Source organism: Diabrotica undecimpunctata, chromosome 8 (genome assembly GCF_040954645.1).
Source record: "Diabrotica undecimpunctata isolate CICGRU chromosome 8, icDiaUnde3, whole genome shotgun sequence".
NCBI classification, from domain to species: Eukaryota; Metazoa; Arthropoda; class Insecta; order Coleoptera; family Chrysomelidae; genus Diabrotica; species Diabrotica undecimpunctata.
In genome coordinates, this window is record NC_092810.1 from 79,408,929 (window position 1) to 79,428,024 (window position 19,096).

At 31.5% G+C, this 19,096-nt stretch overlaps 1 long non-coding RNA gene across 2 annotated transcripts; it reads right to left on the reverse strand.

Moving 5' to 3' along the window:
- Window positions 1-11,007: 11,007 nt before the first annotated feature.
- LOC140447713 (uncharacterized) lies at window positions 11,008-18,813 on the reverse strand. 2 transcript variants are annotated; one of them, XR_011951629.1, is made up of 6 exons: window positions 17,925-18,813; window positions 15,023-17,810; window positions 14,675-14,965; window positions 12,753-12,988; window positions 12,368-12,686; window positions 11,008-12,308 (listed from the first exon to the last, which is right to left on the reverse strand). It is a non-coding gene; the product is annotated as an uncharacterized lncRNA (long non-coding RNA). The 2 variants fall into 2 exon arrangements; XR_011951628.1 differs by having other exon boundaries at window positions 15,023-18,795.
- Between the last annotated feature and the right edge of the window lie 283 nt (window positions 18,814-19,096).

Genomic DNA, 19,096 nt, shown 5'->3' on the forward strand with positions numbered 1-19,096 from the left:
TTCTCTAACCAATCCGAACAAAGTCACCAATCCAATCACTTTTTGTTGAAACCTTTCACTAAATCTGAATTAGATTTCGCTCTCAAAAATTGCAATAATACCTCCCCAGGGATTGATCAAATCAAATACCCTATGTTAATCAACCTACCAAGAGCCGCTAAAGATCTGCTGTTACAGGTATTTAATGACATCATTCAAAATAACATCGTTATTGATTCATTTAAAAACGCCATTGTGGTTCCTATCCTAAAGTCTGGTAAAGATCCAAATATTGCAAATTCATACAGACCAATATCGTTACTTTCCTGTGTTTTTAAAACTCTAGAGAGACTCATAAAATTTAAACTGGATTGGTGGTTACAAAAAAATAATTTGCTACCAGAAAATCAGTTTGGTTATAAAAGAAGCTTTGGAACACTAGATGCTCTAACAACCATTGTGGTAGATGTACAAAATACCTTAACCAGAAACAACTATTTAACAGGACTATTCTTGGATATTGAGGGAGCATACGAATCAGTTTGCTTGTCAACTTTAAGAAATAAAATGGTTAATTTATTTCATATGCCAATCGCATTCGTGGATACAATAATTGGATTTTACACAAAGAGGATCATCTATGTAAGAGATCATAATAACAAGCTAATTGGACCGCGATATAATTATCAAGGTATACCACAAGGCTCAGTTTTATCTCCAATCTTATTCAATATATACAGCTCTGACATACATAACATCCAAATAAATAACAGTTCATTCAAAATCGTACAGTATGCCGACGATTTCTGCATCTATACAGAAAACAAAAAATATGAAACCTGTATACAAAGCCTTAGCAAAGTATGTGAATCCCTTTTTTTATGGTTCTTAGAGAATGGTCACAATTTATCTATAGAAAAATCAGTAGTATCTATCTTCACAAGACACAACATTCCTACAAATGAAAATATCATTCTGAATGATCAATGTTTTAAGCTTCAAAATCATGTCAAATATCTAGGCCTTATTTTGGATAAGAAGTTAACTTGGAGACAACACATAGAGTACATGCTTGATAGATGTAACAAAGGCAGCAATTTCCTCAGAATGACAACTAAAACGTGGTGGGGTTGCGATGTAGAAACATCCTTGTTGTTTTATCGCGCATATATACGATCTATTCTAGATTACGGTGCTACTCTTTATGGTTCCGCCTCTAAGAACCTTTTAAGAAAAATCGACACGTTTCAAAATTCTATTATGAGGATATGTTTGGGTGCTATGAGATCAACCCCTATACAACCCTTATATGTTGAAGCCGCTGAGCTACCCCTGGAAAATAGAAGAAATTTTTTAAGTGAAAAAAGCCTTCTTAAAATTCTATTAACTAACTCCCAGTTATTTTCAAGCGTCCGTCAACTTAACGAGTCAGATCTTACAAACAAATATTGGGAGAAAAAACCTTCCCCGCCTTTATGCATGGCATTACAGAATAATCCTATTTTTTTCAAGAAATTGGACACGGTTGACAGAAGCTTAGACTACTATTCTTTATTCCACAGAACTCAGGTTATAATACCCACTTATAGTGAGAACACCATTATGAGTAGCAATCTTCTAATATCTCTATTGCAGGATTATAGGGAAGCCACAGTAATATACACGGACGCATCAAAAACAACAGAAGGGACGGGATGCGCATACTTTTTACCTGCTACAAACGTAGATTTCAAGTATAAACTACCATATGAATTTTCAATCTTTTCAGCGGAATCAATAGCTATACTTGAAGCTCTAAAATATGTTAAAAACACCTGTAATAGACATATCTTAATTCTGTCAGATTGCCCTTCAGTTTTGCAGAGCATAAAAACCATTGAATTACCCTCAACATTTAGCAACCCCTACATATTTGAAATAAAAGACCGATTGTATCATTTATCATCGACTGGAGTCAACATAAAATTTATTTGGGTCAAAGCACATATTGGTCTCAAACACAATGAATATGTAGATCACTTGGCTAAAATGAGTGTAACAACTGGCTCTACGTTGAAATATATGCTTAACACATCAGATGTTACTACGATTTTCAAAAAAAAATCAGCAACTTAGATGGAAAGAGCAATGGAAACATTACTCTTCTACAAACTCTAAAAGGTATACCTCTTTACAACCAACTCTACCTCAAACAACCTGGTTTCAGAATTTCAAAGCTCCTCGTAAATATATTACTACTATAAATCGAATACGCTTTGGACATGCATGCTACCCATGCCATTTATTTAAAATTAAAGTCATCGATGATGATAGTTGCAAACATTGCGGCAAGCTAGGTGACTTCGATCACATCTTCTTTGAATGTCCTAAATTTATTCAGCATTCAAATTCCCTGTATACAAAATTAACTAAATGCAATACATACGCTCCATATAATATACAGTCTTTGTTAGCCATAGGTTCTATAACAATATATAATTTAATTATAGAATTTTTGTCAGACACATGCATAGCTTTATAAATCTGGTACTCGTTCATGAAAATTTTCATAAGCGTGTATAGGATTAGACTTGTACCCTTTGTTTATCCTATATGTAGCAATACCTTATCCGTGGTCCAGTATTGTTTGTCTGTTAAAATAAATGTCTTGACGGACCCCTAGACGAGAAGCGAGTGTCCTTGTATTTTCCTTCGACGTGTTCTTCTATTAATTATTCGTCTATTTCGTTTTAGGGATATCGCTGTGCATTTGTCTGATAGAAATAATCTGTACTTATCTGTCTATACTTTTTTAAGGAATATATTATAGGAATATATTATAACCTTTCGAGACTGGCTGAATGACGAAAGTCAATGCCACAAAAAAAAAATTCAAACTCGGAAAGTTCAACGAAATGATCATAACACTTTATTGATACCGATTCGAGCACGGGAAGTTTAACGAATTTGTCCTCCTAGGCCATATATTTGGCCATTTAATTTAATAAAGCGATAGCGGCTTTCGCTAAAAGATTTTATCTTTTACACATTTCGCATAGCGCAAAGGATACAGAAAACGATATTATCATATCGTTTTCGTTCACGGCCGCCAAAGCAGGTGGCGCCTTTGTAAGCTACTACTGTTGTAGTGAAGTTTTGGGAGACATTCGTTGAACTTTCCGAGTTTGAATTCCCTAAGATATCAACTCCCTCTGAATGTCTTGAATATTAAAAAAAGATTTGTTATAATTTGAAACTGCTTCTTCTTATGCTATAGCTACTTTTGGTTCAGGTACTCTCCTCCCAAGTCGATCTTTGCCCAAAAAAATTATTTATTGAACTTAAAATTGACAACCTGCTGCTGCTTCTAACTCTCAAGAAAGTCTCTGTTGTCTGCTCAAGAAAGTCATTAGCAGCCTAGCCTCAAATAATTTGTACTTAAAGAAACTTACAATATTGTAGGCTTTGAAGATCTCCACTTGCACTGCATTGGCTGCTACCTCAAAACTTAACAACCTTTTGTTTTTCACTACTCACTTTTGCCAAAAAACAACAATAAATATTTTTATTTTACAATTTGACCAAGAAACCAAAACCACATTTTCTCTTTCATATCTTATACCGAACTCCTTGACTTTGTTTTTTCCTATCAAAACCTCGCTTTTCTTTACTACCGCGTCCTCAAAATCTGTTCCTTAACCAATCACAACACTCCAAGAGAAGACATCTTAGCCCCTGCTTCCTTTGGCCAACAATATTTTTCTAACACCTCATTGCGTCCTATTATACAAACAATATATCTACTGGTTTCTTGTTGACACAAAATCTACGTAATCCTAGACTTTTGGAATAACCAAAATTCAGAAGCAGATATTGCTGTGTTTGCCCAATATGCATAGAAGGTTCGTTACACACAAACATAGCGTACAAACCAACAAAACAAACACAACAGCCGTAGCCAAGCATTATTTGGAAATAGTCATTCTTTTGATTTTGAAAATCTACAGATTTTGGAAAAAGAACCAAGCTATAAAAAAGATGCACATTGGAGATGATTCACAGAAAAAAAAGACCTAAATTGCATTATTATTAAGACTGACATTAAAGATCGTTCCCATATGTATCACAATTTAATAAAACGAGTTCTTTTTTAAATGCACCATGGCAGATGTTTAAAATACGAACCTGAACCAGTCGTATTTTAAAGTACCTGCCAGATGTATTTGAGAGTCCAATACCATTTCTTCATTCCATGTAAAACCACCAAATAGTATGGACATCAAAAATATAATTGTTTATAAATATTGTTTATTAATAACGTACTATTTAATAATTAAATTACTTATTGAAAATGGCAAATAGCCGAAACGTTTAAGCAATAATTACGTGACTTAATATAACAGACCTAAGCCCAGGAATTAAAAAATTTCTATTATATATATATATATATATATATATATATATATATATATATATATAATAATAATATAATATATATATATATATATAATAATATAATATATATAATATATATATATAATATATATATATATATATATATATATATATATATATATATATATATATATAATAATTTTCTCAGTTTTAAGTTATTTATAACTTGAAAACGATCAAGTTTATAGGAAAAATATAAGGAACTTATTTTGTTCAGAATGATCTAAAAAATTCAAAAAAAAATTATTAATTTTATTGTTATTATTTAAAAAAAATTGTTTATAAAATTTGAACAACTTTTCGCCTGGGCAACCTCGTGAACCTTATTTTCGGGTATCTCATAAAAGTGATTATGTAAAAAAAGTCATGGGAATATTTTTCCGAACGAACCCGAGCTTTTCACCTTGTCTATATGGCCAATGGCACAAATCACATGTTAATTACTACACAAAGATTAAATTTCTTAAAAATAAGACACATAATTGTGATTTTATATTTTTTATTATCCAAACTACGGTTTTGCTGGAAAATAATATTTTTATTCCGATCTCAAAAACCTAATTAAAGACCACTGTATGAACATATGGCAAGACTACTGGAAAGATTCAGGAACCAAAGTATATGAGATTTATCCCCTTGTGAAGACCATCTTGAATAATCCATTCAATAGAAGGGACCAAGTAATATCTAACCGACTAAGAATTGGACACACTGCACTGACCCATAAATTCCTAATCAACAAAGAATCTTCTCCAACCTGCAGAAACTGTTCTCTCCCATTGACGGTGAAGCATATTCTGATTGACTGCCAGTACCACGAAGAAACAAGAAGAAAATATGGAATCTCAGATGACATCAAAACCACTTTAACCATAAACACTGACCATGTAATAAATTATTTAAAAGATTTACGTTTATATATATATATATATATATATATATATATATATATATATATATATATATATATATATATATATATATATATATATATATATATATATATATCTATTTAATGTAAATAAAATGAACTCTTGTGTACGTTACTCCACTAATAACCCTGCGTGGTTGATGTGGATTATATGTTTTTTCTAAACAAAAAAAAACATATATTTTTATGTTATTTCTGTCAATATATCTATATGTACATTTCTGTACATTCTGTTTCTCGTGCATTAATAATCGCATATTTTTTCCCGGCGTTCTTTTCTCATAATTAAATATTGCAGTCTTTTTTTGTTCGTGGTATGAGGACTACATCATCGACATGGGTGAAGATCCAGCTAGTGTTTCATAGGTGGGTCCCTTCTGTTCGTTCTTATACCACTTTCCCAAAATATCGCCTTTAGTAGGAAATTAAAAAAAAACATTGAATTTTTATGTAGCTTATCTTCACACTTATCATAGGTTTCCTCTAGTATCAGCTTTTGTCTATAATTATTTTTCATTGTTGGTTATTATATAAATATAGTCTCAATACATTTTTGACCTTAAAAAATTTCCATTCGTCTTAAATAAAAAAATATTTTGAAACAAATGACAAGTAACAAATTTATCATACAAAATTGTGACATTATTTTCAAATTACACGTGGCTTTGTAAACTCCGATGTTATATTAATACCTACGATATCACTAACCTATGACATATGAAGAAGAATGTACATATATATTTATCAAATTTTAATGAAATCTTACTAGCATATGGTTATATATAAATGTTCGTAATTATAATTACATACACATTGACATTACATTTTGTAATCTAAAATTTATTTAGTTTTTTAACACAATTGGAAATATTCACTGAAAAGAAAATCGTAATTTCTTATTTTAGTGTGTTTTGAACATTACTTCTTTTTTGTTTAAAGGTAACTGAAATAAAACCACACATATTATAACCACACTATAAGAAAGACTCTAAGAAACGATAAAAATGAAAGACACAAGCGTAGCTATTAATGAAAAATGAAATTGGGAAACAAAATAAAATATAATTAATAAATCAGGTTATGAATGCACGAACAAAATGATATTAATACCTTATCGAAAGGAAGAAGTGTTGTGAATATGCAAGAGCTAAACATCTATAACGTACGAATGCTAAAATTTCTAAATAGAAAGTAGGAAATTTTGTAATAGCATATTGGTGAAAATCATTGGTGATATAGCATAAGAAGCAGTGAAAACGGTTAAATATTACTTTTTACACAATAAATAAACTTGATGCATAGAAATCTGCCCAATTTAAACTTTTGACTTGAGCTATATTTTTTTCTGAAACTAATTAATCGGATCAGATCAAATAGAGCCACTACAGATAACATATTCATACTAAGAACGATACAAGAAAAAGCTTATGAATACGACATAGACCTATATAATATGTATATAGACTTTAAACAAGCTTTTGATAGTGTGAAAAGAGACAAAATGCTGGAAGACCTTTGTAATCTAGGTATACCTAAGAAATACATCAGCCTCATAAAAATGACATTGCAGGGTTCAAAAGCCGCAGTCAGAGTAGATGGAGAACTGACTCCCTTATTTAACATCAACATGGAAGTAAGACAGGGAGATGCCCTATCAACTATGCTATTCAACCTAGTTCTTGAGGCAGTCATCAGAAAAACCAATATAACCGGCCATATAAACACCAAATCAGTACAAATTACTGCGTATGCAGACGATGTAGCCATCATTAGTAGGAATAAGCCACGACTAATGGAAGTGTTCAAACAAATTGATCCTGAAGCAAGAAAAAGAGGTCTCACAATAAACGAAGCAAAAACGAAGTATATGACAGTCAAAAGAATAACTGACAATGAAAATAATATCACAAGAGACAACTATACTATCGAACGAGTGGATGCCTTTACATATCTCGGCACAGAAATCAATCAGAATAATCATGAATGTGTTGCTTGTGTGAGTCCATTTCAAAAGGTGAAAGAAATAATAAGTTAGACTTACTCACAATCAATTTAATTTAACTAATCGGACGACCGGTTTCGCTTTCTATAATATGCAAAGCATCATCAGGTCACGATACAAAGTTAAAATGCTGAAAACAATAATCCCATATTAGGGTGTTGTCTAATAAAGATAAAAAGCATAGGTAGGTGATATAAATTATATAAATTACAGTAATTATGCCAATATTACATGTCTGTGGTTTTATAAATGAATAAAAATAATAATAATAAAATGTTTAAGCAAACAAGGTAAGACCCACAAATTGGTAACATCGTCTATTAAACTGTAATGAATCAATAAATAAATAAACAACTAAATAAACATTACTTACATGCCGGTACTCTATTAATAGATGGTTGAAAGAACATGGTTCAAACTATCTTGGATTGTTGATTGGAGAATTCAGGTTAACTATTGTAATTGTTTAACGGTAAACTGGGAAGTTCTTGAGGAGACAGATTTTATCCAATGAAGTAGAGATAGGTGGAATGTATTGTTTGTTTTATGAAAGTAATGTTCTATACCATTAATTTATTTAAAGTTATTTAAGTTTATTCTGGAGATATATTTATGAAATGTGTGTTATTTATTTATTGAGATTTTATGTTTTGTTCTGGAAGGTGACAGTTGTACTGTCACAACTGTCACCTTCCAGAACAAAACATAAAATCTCAATAAATAACACACATTTCATAAATATATCTCCAGAATAAACTTAAATAACTTTAAATAAATTAATGGTATAGAACATTACTTTCATAAAACAAACAATACATTCCACCTATCTCTACTTCATTGGATAAAATCTGTCTCCTCAAGAACTTCCCAGTTTACCGTTAAACAATTACAATAGTTAACCTGAATTCTCCAATCAACAATCCAAGATAGTTTGAACCATGTTCTTTCAACCATCTATTAATAGAGTACCGGCATGTAAGTAATGTTTATTTAGTTGTTTATTTATTTATTGATTCATTACAGTTTAATAGACGATGTTACCAATTTGTGGGTCTTACCTTGTCTGCTTAAACATTTTATTATTATTATTTTTATTCATTTATAAAACCACAGACATGTAATATTGGCATAATTACTGTAATTTATATAATTTATATCACCTACCTATGCTTTTTATCTTTATTAGACAACACCCTAATATGGGATTATTGATTTCAGCATTTTAACTTTGTATCGTGACCTGATGATGCTTTGCATATTATAGAAAGCGAAACCGGTCGTCCGATTAGTTAAATTAAATTGATTGTGAGTAAGTCTAACTTATTATTTCTTTCACCTTTTCAATCAGAATAACTCCGTAAGTAGCGAAATTAATGCACGTATTTCCAGCGGGAATCGTACATACTATGCTAATAAAAGATTGATGACATCGAAATTATTAGACAAAAGAACCAAAATGACTATCTACAGAACACTGATTAGACCCGTAGTAACCTATGGATGTGAAACTTAGGTAATGACGAAAAAAGATGAAGCCCAACTCAGGACATTCGAGAGAAAAATACTGAGGAAAGTATATGGCCCGGTACAAGAGGAAGATGGCACATGGAGAATCAGGAGAAACGACGAGGTTAATGAGTTAAATGAAGGTTATGACATTGTAAGATTTGTGAAAAGTCAAAGACTGTCATGGCTGGGACATGTGCAGAGACAAAACGATACAAAAACAACAAAGAAAATGTTACAATGGAAGCCCATAGGAAGGCGAAAAAAAGGAAGGCCCAGAACGAGATGGTTGGATGACGTGGAAGACGACCTGAAAACAATGAACATAAGACAATGGAGAAGAAGGGCACAAGAGAGATCTGAATGGAAGGACATAGCCAGACAGGCAAAGACCCATCCAGGGTTATGATGCCAAAAGAAGAAGAAGAATTAATCGGATTAAAAAAAAAACGGTATACTGTTTAAAGGATAATTTATTACGCGAGTAAAAGTACTTACGATGAGACTACATTATAACACACAACTAGGGATGGGAAAAACCTACCGGTTTTAACCGAAAACCGGTTTTTTTACTTCGCAATAACCGGTTTTATCGGTTGTTTTTTTGTCCCGGTTATAACCGGTTTTTTATTTTTAAAGTAAAAACCGGTTATTAGGTTTTTACGGTAATTAGGATTAGGTTAGGTATTGTTTTGGACCCCAATCATAATTATTATTCTCAAGTAATTATTCCAAACAAAACCATAATTCAAATTTTATTTTATTTTATAAATACAGAAGCAAACTGAAAGTGCAAACTTGTAACCTATTGGATTAAAAAAACCGAAAACCGGTTTTTGGAAAAACCGGTTTTTTTGGCCGGTTATAACCGCCAGGTTAAACCGTAAGCAAAAAAAACCGGTATAACCGAAAACCGGTGTTTTGTCAAAAACCGCCATCCCTACACACAACCCAAGTTTGGCGTGATTGGTTGGTGGGTGGGTCCCAATTTAAAAATTGGCGGGTTTCATGTTTATTAAAATGACAATTGAGATATTGGCACATTATATCGCTAAAGTTTTTATTATACTGTGGTATTGGTACAAAGCGGATGATATTCACATTTTGGGATTAAGCTGGCTCTTTCAGTTTTATTAGAAATCTAATTATTATTTTTCTTTTGAGATTATGTAGTTAAAATTAAATTCTGACTTATGTTTATTTTATTTTGATCTGCTAGTTATGCTTTTTTTATTAGATATATAGATATTGTTTATATTAGGTAATTTTTTATTAAGATTTAGAGCTTCCTCGTATTATTTTCGTTAGCTTTCTCTATGTGAGATCGGCTTCTCTAATTGCTGTTCATCCCCTTTTTTTACTGCCCTACATTCAGTACCATACATCATAGCTGGTCTTAAGGCACTCATATACAACTTACCTTTTAGTTTTCTTGGTGCCTTTTTTATCACACGTACTCAATTTACCTCTTTCCTTTACCTTTAATTGAAATATAGATAAAACGGTAATACCGATCCTAAAAGCCGAAAATCATCTTTTGGGAGTTCTTGTCTATCCAAGCCAACTACTCTATCTGGACTAGAAATATCATCTTTAAAAGAATATTCTAAATATTTTGTTTGTATCCAACTTAATTTTAATTCTTTTTCTTCAAGGACCTGTCTTCACTACTCTAGTCTTTTCTACTAATACCAAGAAGGTTCAGTTGTTATCTAATCCAGCACAAATGAGAATAAATATGGGCTTAACACGAAACCCTGATGAAGCCCTATTTTCACACAAAATTTTCCAGTTTCACCTGCAATCGTTCTAACACTAGTTGTTACTTGCTCATACATCACTCACATATTCAGCCGGCCCTCCTTTCCTACTTAATCTCTGCCACAGCAGGTTTCTGATAACTTCATCATGTGCTTTCTGAAGATTAATAATACTATGTGCAAGTCTATCTCTTTCACTCTAAATTTTTACATTAGCTGTCTTGTAATAAAAATTGCTGTTGTAGACCTTGCCTTGCATAAATCCAAATTGACATTTATCCATTTTCATTTTTGAGAACCTTACACTAAATTCTGTTAGATTTCACCAAAAATAAAGCAGAGGTTTACTGGAAATAACTATTGCAAACCAAATAAAACACTAAATAGCTATGTTTAAAATGTCTTTATTCTTTATTAAAAATCTGGGAAATCAAAGGAGGGGGGCGTTATTGGTGCAATGGCGAAGGAAAACCCCTCTAAACCTCGCCTAGGGCCCAGTACCTCCCGATTTAAAAATAAAATTCTAATATAAAAGTGTATAAATAACATCATTGCCTATTTTAATGTACAAATTTTACCTTTAAAATTCAGACCTAACCTAAGTGTGCCTACATATAATCTTATAAAAAATTTCACTATATTACTAATCAAGTAAAATGTATAATAATATTAAATTGACTAACTTTCTTGTAAATAGAACTTTATATGTTGTTATAGAATTAACATTTCTTGTTATAGAACTATTATAAAAATTCAATACAAATACAAAACAAAAAATACTTGTGAGCTAAAAAATTGTTAAACAAATTTAATGTTTACTCAGTTCCTTTTTTTTTGGAAGGAAAATATTCCTGCTTCTCCATTTTTCGCTTCATTGTAACATTCTTTGCCTCTTCCTGAAATTCTTTCTTCACTTTGCGCTTTGTTCCTTGAATGTCCCTCACAATTTTGTCATGTAATCTTACAAAACTTTCATCATCTAAGTCTTCCATGGTTTTTACTAAATTTACCAAGTTTTCTATTTGAAGACTTCGTTTGGGTTTTTCCTGGATGACATTTGTCTGTTCTACCTTCCCTCTGACAAACTCAATAATTTCCTCCTGATGCCTTGATTTGATAATTGAAGTTACTGCCAAACACCTTGCAGCATCATCTAAAACAGAGTTAGTTCCCTCGCGCTCCTCATGCATTCTTACCAAGTGCACATGCTTACACAAGGTATTCCTCACTACATATTCGGCACACTCACACTGGTAGCGATGAATACAAATTTTACATACTCTACAATACAATGTCTTACATTCATTTTTACATACTTGACTTATATTTACATTATATAATTTATTAGGATCTCTAAATGACTTTACCTGAAATTGACCATATACCTTCACATTTCTCTTAACCTCTACTTTGTTTTTCATCGTTTCTGCCATTTTGTGTGCTTTTGCTATAACCCTATCTTGATAATTGTTCGCATTTGGTCTTTCAATGTCTATAATCCTCTTCCACATTTTAATGTCCACTAGATCGTCTATTGTGTCCAATAACTTTTCAATTGATACTGCAGCATTTCTTCTAAGGTGGTTGGTCTTCAATACGTTGTTGAAATTCTATCGCCATGTTTGTATTGATTCCTGAATTTCTTCTGTAACAATGGGCCCACATTTTGATTCTCTCTTTATTCTGAAAGTAATACCTACAAAAAAAATATACTTTAGGATGACTTAAAATGTATGATTTCATATATTTATTTACCTTGCCAGATAATTAAAAAAATCTATCTCATTTGCCTCTTGTAATTTGATTATATATTTGTTGCACAACTCCATAAATCGATCTTCATCCGTTTCATTAATAATTCTTTTCATCTCAGTTTTCATCTGTTTCTTCAAAATTGGATCCTGTATTTTCTTCTTCCCTTGAATACTCCAGTTTCTCACAATATGCCAGGTACATAAAAGCCTTTTTGGTTGGTTGCCCATAATCTTCGCCCATGCATTATAATATTTTCCATCATCATCACTCATAAAATGTTCCGCATGAATTTCAGTCTGTATTCTATTCTTGAGGGCACCTAAAAGTTTTTGAAAATTATTTTTACTTACCAGTTATAAATTGTCATTACTCATATAATACATACCTAAAAAACCTCTTGAACTAGTTGGTCCAATCTGTTTGACAGTAAGAACGCAACTGGAAATCCTGTATTCCTGTCATCTTTAATAAGCACCACTGTTAAATCCATTTCCCTCTTGTTTGTGCCGTGTGTACCATCCATACAAATTATGCTAGGGAATTCTCTTAATTTATCTTCCATTACAAAATTCATAAATCCTAAGGCAAATTCTTCTTTTTTAAATACATCATGTTGTTCTCCTAATAAAAATAAAACACCAAATTTATAGTTTACCCAAAATTTATAGTTTAGAGATAATTAAAGATAAATTAATAGTAAGAGACTGAAATTTTATTGTATATTTTAATAGGTAATCATTAGTCCTATTTTTTGAGTTCAGTTGAGTTCTTATTTAAAAAAGATTTGATTTATTTAAAACCCAAAAAATTTGAGTGTCCTGGTATAGTACTGAGCCCATGATATGTTAGAACATGTGATTTCTGGAAAAGGTAGCATATAAAAGGGCCCTAAGATGGAAACAAAAATAAAGAATACAAAAGAACCTTCAACAATAGACTATAAAATAAAGCAAGGCATGAAAACATAAATGAGGAATTGGGAACCTGTAAAATGCCATAAGATATGCATCCACAGAAGTAATAGTCATGGAGAAAAAACAAAGAAGTGAATGGTTTGACTAAGAATATAAATTAATAACTGAAAGAAAAAACAAAGCACATAAAGGGAAGCAGCAGCAATGTGGGAAGAGATAAGTAGAAGCAGAAGATACTCAAGAAGGTAGAAAGAGTAAATACATGAGGAACGATAATCAATAAGTATGTAGACAACTAGCTTTTGCAAATGATGTTAACATAATAGTAAGAATAAAGTATACAATATTAAAGAGGAACTTAATCAGATAGAACAAACTGCATGGACAAGTAAACTGAAAACCAATCGAGTTAATATAAAATACATGTAGCTGCAAAACAGCAGGTAATCAGTGATTACAACACCTAACTATAGGATAGTATAGCACTCAAGTGTAAAAAACTTTATATAGGATAACTAGTTATATGCAATACTAGTGTTAACAAATAATTGGGTAGAAGAATCTCCATAACCAATAAGAGTTACCATGGCTTAATTAAACAACAAAGGTGAGGTAATAATACAAGAAAAAACTAAGTGCCAATTATATAAAACCTTAATAAGATAAGTTATTCACATATGTATCTGAAACATGCACACTTACTAAAAGTGAAGAAAGCCAATAGGGTAATTCTGAAAGACAAATCTTGAGCCACATATATAAACCAGTAACAGAAAATTGTATGCGAATAAGATATACAGTTTAACTATAAAGGGAATACCAGGATCTGGATATCATAATATTCATACAAATAGGACAACTTCAGTATAAGAAAAGTGTAGAACTAATGAAATAAGATGTAATCCCTTTCAAAATAAACAAATAATTCCAGTTGGAAATAAAACAAAAGGAAGATTAGATATAAGGAACAAATAAAGCAAGACGTGAAAATTTTAAAAATCAAAAACTGGAAAAGCAAAGTGTGAAATAGATCAAAATGGAGAAGTATTCTTAAACAGACTAAGACCCAAAAAGGGTTGTCTAGTAAAATAAAAAACTAGTAAATTTGCCCCATAAATCAGCACCTCCATTACAAAATTAGCTTTCATGTAAAAAACCAATAACTACAATCTTAGGAGATATATTATTTAAAAATGTATAAAAGGGTTGTCTAGTAAAATAAAAAACTAGTAAATTTGCCCCATAAATCAGCACCTCCATTACAAAATTAGCTTTCATGTAAAAAACCAATAACTACAATCTTAGGAGATATATTATTTAAAAATGTATATTGAATGAATGAATTGAATTAATTATAATTGTAGTAGGCGTAAAAAAAATGATTGGTCTTTACCTTCCTTCTTGAATAAAAAAGCGTAATTCTTGTTGTTAACATTCCATTCCTGAACCTTTAAAGCCGTTGCTACCATATCATTTTGATCTCGTTTCTTATATGTATTATACTTCCTGGACAAATTGTCCAGGAAGTATAATACATATAAGAAGGAAATATGTGTTTTCCAATAACTGACTGAAACTTGTCCTTGATCTCCCAGTTTGCAAATCAGCCTGGAGGGACACACTCCTTTAATTTTAATTGATCCACCAGATTTCTCTGTCCTAATTTTATAGTTGGGCTTATATCCTAAATGTAGATTAGTATAAGTTTTAATTACTTAAAGTAACAAAGTACTGGACCTACCATTCAAGTTACTTCTGTTACAATCATAGTATAATATCTTATACTCCTTTTATATGAACTGCTCTGTGTTTAACATAACTTGTCTCAAATTTCTGCATGTCTTTCCATGTCTCATATTCTTGTAAACTAGAAAATTCAAAAGTTATTAATTCAATACTCACCTGGTGGTTTTCCTTTAGATGTTTTCGTAAGTTCTCATGGCTTTTTAAATTAGTTTCTTGTTCACATAAGGGACAAATAATGTGATTTATTCTCTTATTCGACACATCTATTTTATGTATACTTTTGATATGATGATTTCGTAATTCCACATTTTTAAATATTTTGCTGCAAAGATGGCAGGCTCCTGAGTTAATTTCATAGTTTGTTGAAGTAGATGGAATAGGACTTGTTGAAGTAGATGGATACACAGAATCCATAATTGCTTTCTAAAACAAAGTCTTAGGTAATTAAATATGGTGTTCTAACGAACAGATTTTTAAAACAATTTAACAGATTTTTAAAAATAAATGAAAAAAATTTAAATTAAAATTTTTTGTGTGCTTGCTTATTGGCAAATTGGTATAAAACCGCCTAATCATAGATGTTTAAGCGCCAAACCACAACGCCAAACAGAGAGATACATAACCTGCGACAAACAGTTGTCATTTTAATAAACATGAAACCCGCCAATTTTTAAATTGGGATCCACCCCCCAACCAATCACGTCAAACTTAGGTTGTGTGTTATAATGTAGTCTCTTACGATGTCAGTTGGACAAGTATAAATAGAAAATTCGACACTCAAGTGTCGGCGACTTCTGTAAAACATAGGCGGCGCAATAGAAATTAAATAATAAACTTTTATTTTTAAATTAAGGTCTAATATTTTGTTGTAAACAGTAATAATATTGTTAATTATTCACATTTCTTTATGAACTTGACACCAAAGATGATTAAAAGTTAATACACATAGTCCATTCACTAACGGTAAAATATTGTAAAAACCTCTAAATTTTAAAGAACCACTGGGATTGCCATGAAATTTGGCATACACATATAGCTAACGTGTCAAAGAAAAAAAGTGATATTGTGCCAATGTGTATTTTTGCCCTGGGGGTGGGTACTGCTCCTTCTCGGGGGTGAAAAGATATATATCCAAAATAAGTCCGGAAGTGGATAAACTGACTAATTCTAGGCAACTTTTGTTCTATAGAGGTTTTTACTAAATCAATACTTTTCGAGTTATTTGCGAGTGAATATATTCATTTTTCAACAAAAACACCACGTTTTTGGACGGTTTCTCGCAAATAACTCAAAAGGTAAGTATTTTATGGAAAAAATGTTGTTAGCAAAAATACAGTTTATAAAAAAGTGAAAACAATGGTATATGTATGAAGTCTGTATACCCAGCAGAAGCAAAGTTATAGCTAATGAAAAATAGATTCTTACCTATTCGTCAAAAGATACTTACATGAAATCGGCCAATTCGTCTTCCAGTCGAATTGTCTCTTAGGTTATAGATTAATGGAGAGATCACATTTACTACGGTACACAGAACATATTTTTGACAAGTTGTGCAAGTCTTTGTGGAAAGATTCACACAATTAAACACTATCACTATCCGTGTGTCCAGAACTTGAGTCGTCGTTTGTGTTTATAACTACCGGTTCAATTGGTGGTAAAGTAGGATATTCTTTTTCTTTTACTTAAACATGAGCTACACAATTTTTCCAAATGTCAGTTTTGTTAAGTTCTTCGATCACTGTTCTTATATTTTAAACAACAACGTCACTTAATTGGGGAGATTGATTCATTTTTATATTCTTTTTCATATTCTTTTTGAAAATTTTGTTGCTTAATTAATTGCAACAATCCCTTTTTGGTACATTTACTAGGTGTTGCCATGCCTTTGTTCTCCATAAATTATATGATATCTCCCTTCTTAGAGCTAGTATTTGGAATTTTGGTGTTGAGTCTAGAATGGTATGACGCATTGTCCATTACTAGCACGGAATTTGTTTTAATATTCGGTAAAAGCTGTTCCGTTGCCCATTTTTCGAAAAGTTCAGCCGTCATATCCTCATGATAATCAGCTGATGACTGTTTAATGTTTTTGGCCGAAAATAACAAGGCGTTAGGTACAAACCCGCTCTTAGTTCCAGCATGTAGAATTATAATTCTTTTTCCTCTCGAACAAGGAGTACTCAAGCAGCACTTTTTGCTATCATCCATCCAACCATATTGAACTACATCATGGGTGTCAAACCACGTTTCATCAAGATACACAATGTGTCTATTGTCATCTCGATATTCCTTTATTTTACGTAAATAATGTTGCCTCTGTATCACAATCCTTGTAGATTCCATAATTACCATTCTCTTGTCTAATTTTTTATAACTAAATCCGCATTCTATTAAAACACGCCTCAATGTATCAAGGGATTTATATGCATAATCGGGATATATTTTCAACTTGTCCTGAAGCATTTCCAACGTTGGAACTTTGTTGTCCTGATAAAATTCGTAGACATAGCGACAAATAACGTCTTTAGTGGCCTTATCAATCTTTTTAAGGTTTTGTCCAACTCTTTGACGTTTAACAGAATGATCACTTACATCCCCAGCTGCTATAACACGTAAAACTGTCGTACACGCAAGTTTGGTAAGTTCACATATCCTTAACACAATATTATTTTCCGAAAGTGTACTATTTTCGCCTATTCAACAGGAATATATATTTAGAATATTCCTTTGCGCTTGAATATGTAAGTCCTTATTTACAAATTCCCAATTCATTGGTGTTGGATCTAAAAGAAATATTTTTACTTTTAATTGTTAAAAAAAGTAGAAGGGTGAATATTATGACCGAGCATCCCTATACAACTAATTATTAAACTTGTTTTAAATAAGAATTTACATACCTAAATCGTCCGTTGTCATCTTTAATGTATTTACAACTTATTTCTACTGTCTTAACTCAAACTTAACTAAAACACAACACTACTGTTTGCACAAAAATATTAAAAATATACGTGAACTTGCTATCGTACACGACGTTATATCGACGACTGAATATATCGTTTAGTATGAGAAACCTGAGAAGGCATTTTTGACCAGATAACGATAAAGTTTGATCGTAATAACTTCCGAAGAATTTGACTAATTACACTTCAGTAGTGCCCGATAAGATACGTAGAAAGTAATAAGCCACAGCTGCAATGTGGACAATACCGTTAGTGATCAATTACAAATAATGTTTGTATTTCTGAATTATTCGGGACTGGACCCGAAAAATTCCTTAACTTTTATTGAAATTTAAAATTGATGATTAAACGTATATACATACATAATGCAAATTAAATGTAATGTGCTTATTAATTTTATTATAAAAATAAAATAATTATAAGTTTATCACGACGACACTGTTATTGTGTTTATTATATGCTTGCCGCCTTTGAAACATGAGAAGCAATTTTTGCCAGATAACGGCAAAGCCAGATTTGGTTTCAGTGTATGCACTTCCGAAAAATTTGACCAATTACATTTCAGTATTACCCAATAAGATACGTTAAAAAGTAATAAGCCACGCCAATATCCATGTGGACTAATACCAGGAGTAATCAATAATTACAGAATTACAAAGATTTATCTTTATTTCTATGTTCGCCGTAGAATTACTGACCGGACCCCAAAAATTGTTCTTTCCTAATTCATATCGTTTCTACTATATGAGTATAAATTTGTCATGGATTACTTATCATTTATATAAGTAGCAACCATTACACATAGAAAAGTGTTATCTTATGTTTATAACGATAATAAGAAGTTTGTCAAAATTTGTTATTGTTACATTTGCAACAAAAAATGGTATATTGTTAGTTTTTCACAATAAATTAGTGTTTAAGTGTGTGTAAGTTTAATGATTAGGTATCACACCAGAGAAAACTGCCCAAGTTACTGCATTAACAAAAGATGGAGTCAGCGAGCTGTTGCTGTTCAACTGGATGTGACACGCGCAGCGTTTTGAAGAGTGGTCCAACGTTATGAGGAGACTGGATCCTTTCGTAGACGACCTGGAACAGATAAAAATCGA